General features: G+C 46.1%; 1 protein-coding gene across 1 annotated transcript in view; it reads right to left on the reverse strand.

The window, feature by feature from the left end:
* LOC139259927 (signal transducer and activator of transcription 4-like) overlaps positions 1 to 6,268 on the reverse strand; it is a 175,814-nt gene extending 169,546 nt beyond the window's left edge. The window contains exon 1 of the mRNA XM_070875884.1: positions 6,216 to 6,268. The gene's annotated coding sequence lies outside the window, so the exon portion shown is untranslated. The remainder of the gene's footprint in view (positions 1 to 6,215) is intronic.
* Positions 6,269 to 9,626: the final 3,358 nt, after the last annotated feature.

Raw genomic sequence — 9,626 nt, forward strand, 5'->3', positions numbered from 1 at the left:
ACCTCCATCTTAACTTTCTGGGAGCCAAAGGCTGATATTGATAGCTGTGAAGTATTGATTTACGTGTAAGTTTTTGTGCAACTTTCATTTACTTTATGCATTTTATAGGTGTTCTGCTACTTTTATTTCATTTTCACCTGAATTGTTGAGCATGGGGAAGTTACAAATCAGACATCAGAGAACAGTGGTAAGGGTAAGTAGAAGCTGGAAAATTCAAAGAGCAAGTCACCCTAATGCCAGGGAAGGCAGGGACGAGACTGAGAGCCTGCGAGCAGATTGCTTGCCCACACATTTGGTCATGGTATTTGGTTGGGATGGGAGATGTTGGACCGAGAAGTGGGGGGGGGGGGGGGGGGGGGGGGAATGAAACAGAAAATAAAAGAGCGCTAATTTTTACAATTAGCCTAATCTAGAAACCTATTTTACATGATCCTGTCATTGGGTGCCCATTACAAAAGTAAACTTGCGCAAAACATAAAAACAGATAGTAAAAGCTTTTACCCATATATAAAACGGAAAAGAGTGACTAAAGTAAATGTTGGTCCCTTAGAAGATGAGAAGGGGGATTTAATAATGGGAAATGTGGAAATGGCTGAGACCTTAAACAATTATTTTGTTTCGGTCTTCAGAGTGGAAGACATAAAAACCATGCAAAAATTGCTGGTCACGGGAATGTGGGAAGGGAGGACCTTGAGATAATCACTATCACTAGGGGGGATAGTGCTGGACAGGTTAATGGGACTCAAGGTAGACAAGTCCCCTGGTCCTGATGAAATGCATTCCAGGGTATTAAAAGAGATGGCGAAAGTTATAGCAGATGCATTTGTTATAATCTACCAAAATTCTCTGGACTCTGGGGAGGTACCAGAGGATTGGAAAGCAGCTAATGTAATGCCTCTGTTTAAAAAAGGGGGCAGACAAAAGGCAGGTAACTATAGGCCAGTTAGTTTAACATCTGTAGTGGGGAAAATGCTTGAAGCTATCATTAAGGAAGAAATAGCGGGACATCTAGATAGGAATAGTGCAATCAAGCAGACGCAGCATGGATTCATGAAGGGGAAATCATGTTTAACTAATTTACTGGAATTCTTTGAGGATATAACGAGCATGGTGGATAGAGGTGTACCGATGGATGTGGTGTATTTAGATTTCCAAAAGGCATTTGATAAGGTGCCACACAAAAGGTTACTGCAGAAGATAGAGGTACGCGGAGTCAGAGGAAATGTATTAGCATGGATAGAGAATTGGCTGGCGAACAGAAAGCAGAGAGTCGGGATAAATGGCTCCTTTTCGGGGTGGAAATCGGTGGTTAGTGGTGTGCCACAGGGATCGGTGCTGGGACCACAACTGCTTACAATGTACATAGATGACCTGGAAGAGGAGACAGAGTGTAGTGTAACAAAATTTGCAGATGACACAAAGATTAGTGGGAAAGCGGGTTGTGTAGAGGACACAGAGAAGCTGCAAAGAGGTTTAGATAGGTTAAGCGAATGGGCTAAGGTTTGGCAGATGGAATGCAATGTCGGAAAGTGTGAGTCCATCCACCTTGGGAAAAAAAAAACAGTAAAAGGGAATATTATTTGAATGGGGAGAAATTACAACATGCTGCGGTGCAGAGGGACCTAGGGGTCCTTGTGCATGAATCCCAAAAAGTTAGTTTGCAGGTGCAGCAGGTAATCAGGAGCGAATGGAATGTTGGCCTTCATTGCGAGAGTGGTGGAGTACAAAAGCATGGAGGTGTTGCTGCAACTGTATAGGGTATTGGTGAGGCCGCACCTGGAGTACTGCGTGCAGTTTTGGTCACCTTACTTAAGGAAGGATATACTAGCTTTGGAGGGGGTACAGAGACGATTCACTAGGCTGATTCCGGAGATGAGGAGGTTACCTTATGATGATAGATTGAGTAGACTGGGTCTTTACTCGGAGTTCAGAAGGATGAGGGGTGATCTTATAGAAACATTTAAAATAATGAAAGGGATAGACAAGATAGAGGCAGAGAGGTTGTTTCCACTGGTTGGGAGACTAGAACTAGGGGGCACAGCCTCAAAATATGGGGGAGCCAATTTAAAACCGAGTTGAGAAGGAATTTCTTCTCCCAGAGGGTTGTGAATCTGTGGAATTCTCTGCCCAAGGAAGCAGTTGAGGCTAGCTCACTGAATGTACCAAATCACAGATAGCTAGATTTTTAACCAATAAGGGAATTAATGGTTATGGGGAGCGGGCGGGTAAGTGGAGCTGAGTCCACGGCCAGATCAGCCATGATCTTGTTGAATGGCGGAGCAGGCTCGAGGGGCTAGATGGCCTACTCCTGTTCCTAATTCTTATGTTCTTATGTTCTAACACAACCATATTATTCAACACTTTACAAGTATTTCTGTTAAAAGTGCTTGTGCTGCTCCAAGCTTCCCTCAAGGTTGCTATTCATGTCAATACAGGCAAATTTGTACTGTGAAAAATACTTGACATACACCTATATCTTTTTTGATAGTTGCAACTACTTCTCAACAGATTACACATGTATTTAATGTTTATTGTTCTGTACACTCTGTCACTACCTGTATGGTTTGAAAATTAAGCATGTTACTAACAGCTGTCAAAAACCTGACTGACCGGAGACTGAGTGAAGTAACATGCTGCAATGCAATATGGTTGAATACTTGCAACACTATTGATTTTTAGTGACAAATGAGCAGTCAAATTTACATTGTTTTACCATAAGTGTTTCCAGTTACCTTCTGGCATTGGGCAGTCTGCAGTTAGAATCCTGATGTCAATTAATGTTGCGCTGCACTTTTGGTATCAGCACCATGCCCCAACTTCCTTCACGATAGGCTCTAAAGTGCAGAACAGCACTGCTGCCTCTACTCAATTGATTGCCCCTACAATAAATTTCAAGCTACTTTATCAAGTTCCAGTAAATTCAATATACATCTCAACAGATGGAGTTGAATGCCTTAAAGTTTCATTTGATTTTCCACCCATTGACTATGAATGAATCAAAAACTACAACTTGCATTTATACAGCACCGGCCAGAAAATGTCCCAAGGCGCTACACAGGAGTGTAATCAGACAAAAATTGACACTGAGCGAAAGGAGATATTAGGAGAGGTGACCAAATGCTTGGTCAAAAAGGTAGGTTTTAAGGAGCAACTTAAAAGGAGCAGAGAGGTAGAGAGGCAGAAAGGTTGAGGAAGAGAATTCCAGATCTTAGAGCCTAAATGGTTGAAGGGACGGCCACAAATAGTGTGGCAAAGTGGTGGATTCACAAAAGGTTAGAGTTAGGTGAACGCAAAGTTCTTGGTGGATTTTAGGGCTAGTGGAGGTTACAGAGATTGGGACAGACGAGGCCATGGAGGGATTTGAACACGAGGATGATAAATTTTAAAAGCAAGATGTTGGTAGACTGGGAACTAATGCAGGGCAGCGAGCATAGAGGGTGATGGGTGAACAGGACTTAGTGCGAGTTAAGATACCGACAGCAGAACTTTGGAGGTCAAGTTTATGGAGGGAGGAAGATGGAAAGTTGGCTGGAGAATTCGAATAGCTGATTCTGGGAGGTAGAAGAAGCATGGATGAGGGTTTCAGCAACAGATGGGCTGAGGCAGGGGAGGAGACGGATGATATTACAGAGGTGGAAGTAGGTGGTCATTGTGATGGACAGGATATGGGGTCAGAAGCTCAGCTTAGGGTCAAATAGGATGCTGAGGTTGCAAACAGTCCGGTTCAGCCTGAGACAGTGACTGGGAAGGGAATGGAATGAATTGTGGCTGGGAAATGGAGTTCATGGCAAGAGCTATAGACAATGGCTTTGGTCTTCCCAATGTTTAATTGGAGACATTTTGGCTCACGGACAAGCAGTCTGACAGCACATAGGCTCTTGAAACTATTCCAGGATTAAGAGAGGTGGTTGTAGAACTGGGTATCGTCGGTGTCCATATGGAAATTGACATGTGTCTTTGGCTGATGTCACCGAGGGGCACCATGCAGGTGACAAATAGGAGGGTGCCGAGCAATGTTCTCCCCAAGGTTAACAGGCATGTTGCTGCGCATCAATTGAGAGGTCCCACGCAGGTTGCTCACAAACTGTCGCAGCTAGAAGATACCATGCAGCAAATTTAAAGAGACAGTGCATTAAAAAAAAATTAAGAGCGATTAGAGGTGCAAAGGATAGATCCCTACAGAAGTAAAGGATGGAGATTGGAGATGGAGTAATAGTTTGTAGGGGTCAAGGATGCTTTTTTTTTTGAGGAGGGGATGATGATGACAGATTTGAAAGGGAAGGACACAGTAGATGAAGAGAGGGAAACATTTACAATATCAGCTAGCATGGAACCAGGAAGGGAGGTTGGGTGGTCACAAGTTTAGTGGGAATATGGTCAAGAGAGCGGGAGGTGGGTCTCATGGACATAATAAGCTTGGAGAGCACACGAGGGGAGATAGGAGAGAAACTCGAGAAAAAGCTAATGAAACACATCCACAGGTCTTTTTCATACTCTTAGCATTTTTCTGTCTCAGCATAAAGATCACATTAGCACATCAACATCCTTTTCTGAAACCACAGCCTTTCATCCAAATATCTTAGTTAGGAGCACTACTACAGATAACAAAAAGGGTGAGGGAAGAGAGATTTCTGTGTTCTTTTTTCAGTTGTACCGAAGTTGTATCTTTAAATTTCCATTTCTGATGAAGGGTCTACACCTGGAACATTGCCCTGTCTTTTTCTAAATGCTGACAGATCTCCTGTGCCTTTCCAACATTTTCTGATTTTATTTCAGATTTCCACGTACAGTACTTCCACATTCAATAGCTAAAATCGCTAACCAAACTAAAGTTGACCCAATTGAGTCATTGCCATCACACGTTGAAGAATGCAATCACTCAAGGGATTTCCCTGTGGCTACACGTCACACACCGCACTCAGCAAATATTCCGAATAAATCTTATCTGTTCTGCAATCACTTCTTAATGACAAGAGTGGGCTCACTGGCCTTCCTTACTGGTAGTTTAAAATGTAACGTGCTGCTCAAAAATACAGGCAAGTATAACCATTCAAAATAAGAAGACCGGCAAGTGGAGCAAAATAGTAGAGAAAGGAAGAGGGGTCTGTAGCACAGCCGATTATTCCATGGTCTATGTGGTACAGTTGCACACACACCTCTCAGCATGGCATATTGATGCAAGTAAAGACAAAAGTTTGCCTATATGCATAGTCGCACACACAAAAAGAACTATTCCATATGTTAATGCGTTCTGTCTCCCAGCAAGATCGCAATTTATACCCAATTTATATTCTGAGCAATTTTCCCATTTCTGAAATTCGGCATTAAGTCCTGATAGCATTTAGCGCCTGCTCAACTGCTTTGAAATATTTCGGGTATCAATTGAATTCATTCCAAATACCTATTTCTCCTTTATGGAGCAGAAAAACAAAGCTAATTTATCTTCAACAGGCGCGAGGGGAATCGGAACGAATAAAAGTGAAGTTTCCACTGACCTTCTACTCTTTTAATTGAAACCCTTAAGGACGATACTGTATCATCAACCCAAATAAAAATAAATCTAACAAAAGTGCCCCCTTTTTAGAGAAGCACAACTAATAAACACCCAAATCATTAAAAAAAACAAAGGGACACATGAAGTGAAAGCATACTAGTTCCACCCGTGTCTATTACACACTCCACTTACCTTCTAGCTTCTATGTCAGTCGCAGTGTATGTTTGTTGTAGCTGGAGTCAGGGAGCTGTGCGTTTCCGCGCTCTCTCAGTGTATGTGCGTGGGTCAGCCCGCAAGCTGGGCTTTTTGTATCAGTAAAGTTTGTCACATTCGCGCAGTGACGCTTGGCATTTCCGTCACTGGCTGCACGGCGCGCGCTGCGTTGGCAGTGCTTCTATTCCATCTCCTGAGGCGCCTATCAAAGGACCGAGCTCGCGTGCAGGGCTCCCGGGGCCCGCTTTCGCTCTCGAGCTGCCCACGTAACAAAGGGGGCAGCGCAGCAGCGAAAAACACCGTGCAAGCCCGCCCGCCCGCCCGCCCCCACACAGCTGTCCGCGCGAGGTTGGAGGCTATCACTGTAGCAGAGGCGAAAAGAACCACCATCTACACCCCCACCTCATCAATCTGCCCCTCAATCCCCCCGTTTCCTTCCAAAATGGTCAGATGACAGCAGTCATTGAGTAGTTTGTACGTTCAATGATACTTAGGAATATACACTTACATTCATTGAAATCGCAGAAACGCAATGGTTTCATTTCAGTGCGTCGTCATCATCATCATCATAGGCAGTCCCTCGGAATCGCGGAAGACTTGCTTTCACTCTTAAAATGAGTCCTTAGGTAGCTGAACAGTCCAATACGAGATTCACAGGTGGGACAGATAGTCGTGGAGGGTGCAGCAATGTGCTGATCACATGCTTGGCGATTCCCCATAGTAAGTTTCTTCTGTGGGGAACAGCAGAATGCAGGTGAGGTATTTTCACACAAGGAAGAAACGTTGGGGCAGGTTACCCAGATCACAGATACACTGTTAACTAATGAGTAAATAAAGAAAGAGGTAAGAAAGGGATAAGGAAAGCAATAAGGATGTATGAAGAGAGAGGGCGAAAGGGGGTGCCATGTTTTAAATGATTGACCATTTAGCGCCCTGCCAGATGGCCAGCAAAATTGTGGAAAATTGGGCACTTTTCCCTCAAAAACGCAGCGAAGTGGTATCTGAGGCACTAATGGCCTCAGTGGGGTGCTATTAACAGGGCTGCACCCAATTTAAACTGACTTTCATTCAGTGATAATGAGGCTGCTGTTCATGCCAGTTCTTAAAGGGGATGTTATTTCAGGCAGCACCTGGTCATTCACATCATTTCTTGAGTTGACTGAGCTTCAAGGAAGTTGTGTGATGACTGCTCAAAGAGCTCATGCAAGGGCCACTGGGTTCAACGACCTGGTGTTGGAGACTCTGGTGGGGACAGTGAAGAGAAGGAGGGAGGCACTGTTCCCTCCATCTGGGAGAAGGCTAACTCCACAGGTTTTTAGGGCCAGGTGGGCAGAGGTGGCTGTAGAGGTGTTGGCCAGCACGGTTGTGGATAGAACCCCTACACAGTGTCGCAGAAAATTCAACCACCTCACTCAGGTGGTCAAAGTGAGTACATGTTTCCACAACTGTTATATACCAGCCTCTGAGCCTCTGTGCATACTCTTCAACCCAGCACTTAACCCAGCATACGACCACCAACCATCTGTGCCTGCTCACAGCCAGAGCCTCATTTCACACCTTGCCTACATTCACAGCTATTTAATCACAGCTGGCATATGTCCCACATACATAACTGGACTCTTATTCACACAGCTTCCTTTCTTTTGCAGGCCAAGATGGCACGCAACAGGATGGAGCAGCAGCACACTGGAGGGGGAGGGAATTTGAACTGTGCAAGCTTTCTGACCTGGACGAGTGAGTTCTATGATTCATTGGCCCTGTGGCCGCGGGAGTCGTCAAGCCCGCTGGGGGCAACAATGGTATTTTTATCCCCTCTTCTCATCCCACTTCCCAGTTAAACCAGAAGGCCTTATCATTTTACACCTCCTCATTCTATATGCCTTCCTTGCTCGATTCCTGCCCCCCTGCCCTCATTTTAATGCCACTCTTGTGCCATTTATGCTTTCAGATAATCAGCCAACAGATGAGTAGCCTGTGCTTGAGCCTCCCCTCCCCCCCAACCCAGTCACGAGGGAGGGGGAGGAGCAGCCAAGCACCACGTCACTGCTTCTCTCACCTGCAGGCACCAGCACAGATACTGGCACTTCGTGGTCATTAGTGGTTAGCTTAGGAAACGGGTATGCACTGAGTGATGCACCGGGACTTAGCGGGCTGCAGCACAGTCGAGGGGAAAGTGAAGCTTGGGAGCTATCTCCCCGAAGGGCGGGTTTGCACGCGAGTTCTGCTGCACAGGACTCAGATGAGGACCTCCAGGGGGAGGCATTCACACAAAAGGTGATGGGCATGCACTCCGACATGATAGGGGTAATGGCAAGTGTAGTATATGCAAGCACTCCAATAATGACTTCACAAGGTAAGGGTATAGTACTTGAACTGTAGTGACCTTAGTCCTTTATTGAAACTCCTAGAGTGAGGACACCAAGAGGTGAGCTCCCTGTTATACTTGGTTACCTGCAGTGTACAGGTGACCCTTAGGTCTCCAGCAGCAACACCCTCTGGTGGTACAGATATAGTGTATACAGGGTGAAGGTACATTCAGTGGTCGAGTGTTACAGAACTTACATTAACATGCATACATGACAACACTCCCCCCTAAGCCTTTTCCAAGTCCTTATTGCCATGATATGGGGAGGTGATCAGTAGTGGACGGTGGGAGGTTGTGCTGAGGGTTGTGTAGGTGCTGGGTGTGATCCATGTGCTCGTGGCTGCACACATCCATTTCTCCCCCTCCCCAATATATAGACCATGTGTGCGTCACTGGTGGAGCAAGTGTTATGGATAAGGTACATACATTGTAGCATGTGTAGGTGGTGGCGTTTAGTGGTGGGCAGGGCCACAGGGTGGTGTGGCCTCCTTGTCCTCCATTGGTGGTGGAAGTCTGGTCATCCCAGGTTCTGCCGGGAAAGCTGGAGGGTCCTGGCCTCTTGCTCCCGGTGCTAGCCCTGGTGGCCAGAGGGGGTAGGGCTGACCAGTGGTGGTAGCTGTGCTGCCCATTGACCGCTGTCTCTGCAGTGAGTATGCTCCCACTGGGTGTGTGTGAACCCTTCCTGGGGCATCGCATTGGTCCCGGAAGCGCAAGCTACATGATCGGGTAGCCCGCTGAACCTGGGTGTTTCCCACGGGGGGGTTCCCTTTGACATTGTCATTATACATGTAGAACCCAGTATCATTTCAAATTCTATTATTAACATACATGATACATTGACTCCGATCGCAACTAGCTACTTCGACATTGTTATACTTCTTTACACTTTCACATTTGTCACTTACAAAGGTTACATTTGTCCCGTTAGCATTACTGGCATCATTGTTCAACAGTGCAAACTTGTCACTTACATCATCTTTTGAAGCATTCATTACATTTCTCTCATTAGCATTGCCGGCATCACCATTCAACGGTACATTTATGTACCTGCATTCATTATTTACACTTTTATCTTTAATATCACTGGCATCGCTGTGCCATGAGTGGAACTGTCCCTTTAATTGTTCTGGGTTGCCGGTCTCCTTTAAGAGGGCCTTGCAATCTTTACCCCAATCCGGTTCGACGCTCGGTGACATGTTTTGCTCCCACAACGCTGCCCCTCGCGGTCTGGTCACGGCCATCTTGATTCCAGGTGCTTCGCCTCATGGTGCGGGCGCCATATTCTCTCTCTCCACGAGGTAGGCTGCGGCGATCCTTTTCTCCCCAGGTTCTGCCACAGACACCTGGAATCTACCTTCTGCGCCGATCTTCATCTCTCGGAGTCCTGCCACTGGAGCCTGGAAGGTGAGGTCTGGTCGTTCATCTCGCCGTTGAGTTGTGCAGTTTGTGTCGTCGCCACGCAGTCGAGTCGGACGGTAGGATTTTCAGGTGCCGCGATGGATCCAAGTTTGGGGCCGCATGGGATGTCGATCCCGGGGGCCTGCGTCACTCCGA

The sequence above is a fragment of the Pristiophorus japonicus genome, chromosome 3 (genome assembly GCF_044704955.1).
Source record: "Pristiophorus japonicus isolate sPriJap1 chromosome 3, sPriJap1.hap1, whole genome shotgun sequence".
In the NCBI taxonomy this organism is placed as follows: Eukaryota; Metazoa; Chordata; class Chondrichthyes; family Pristiophoridae; genus Pristiophorus; species Pristiophorus japonicus.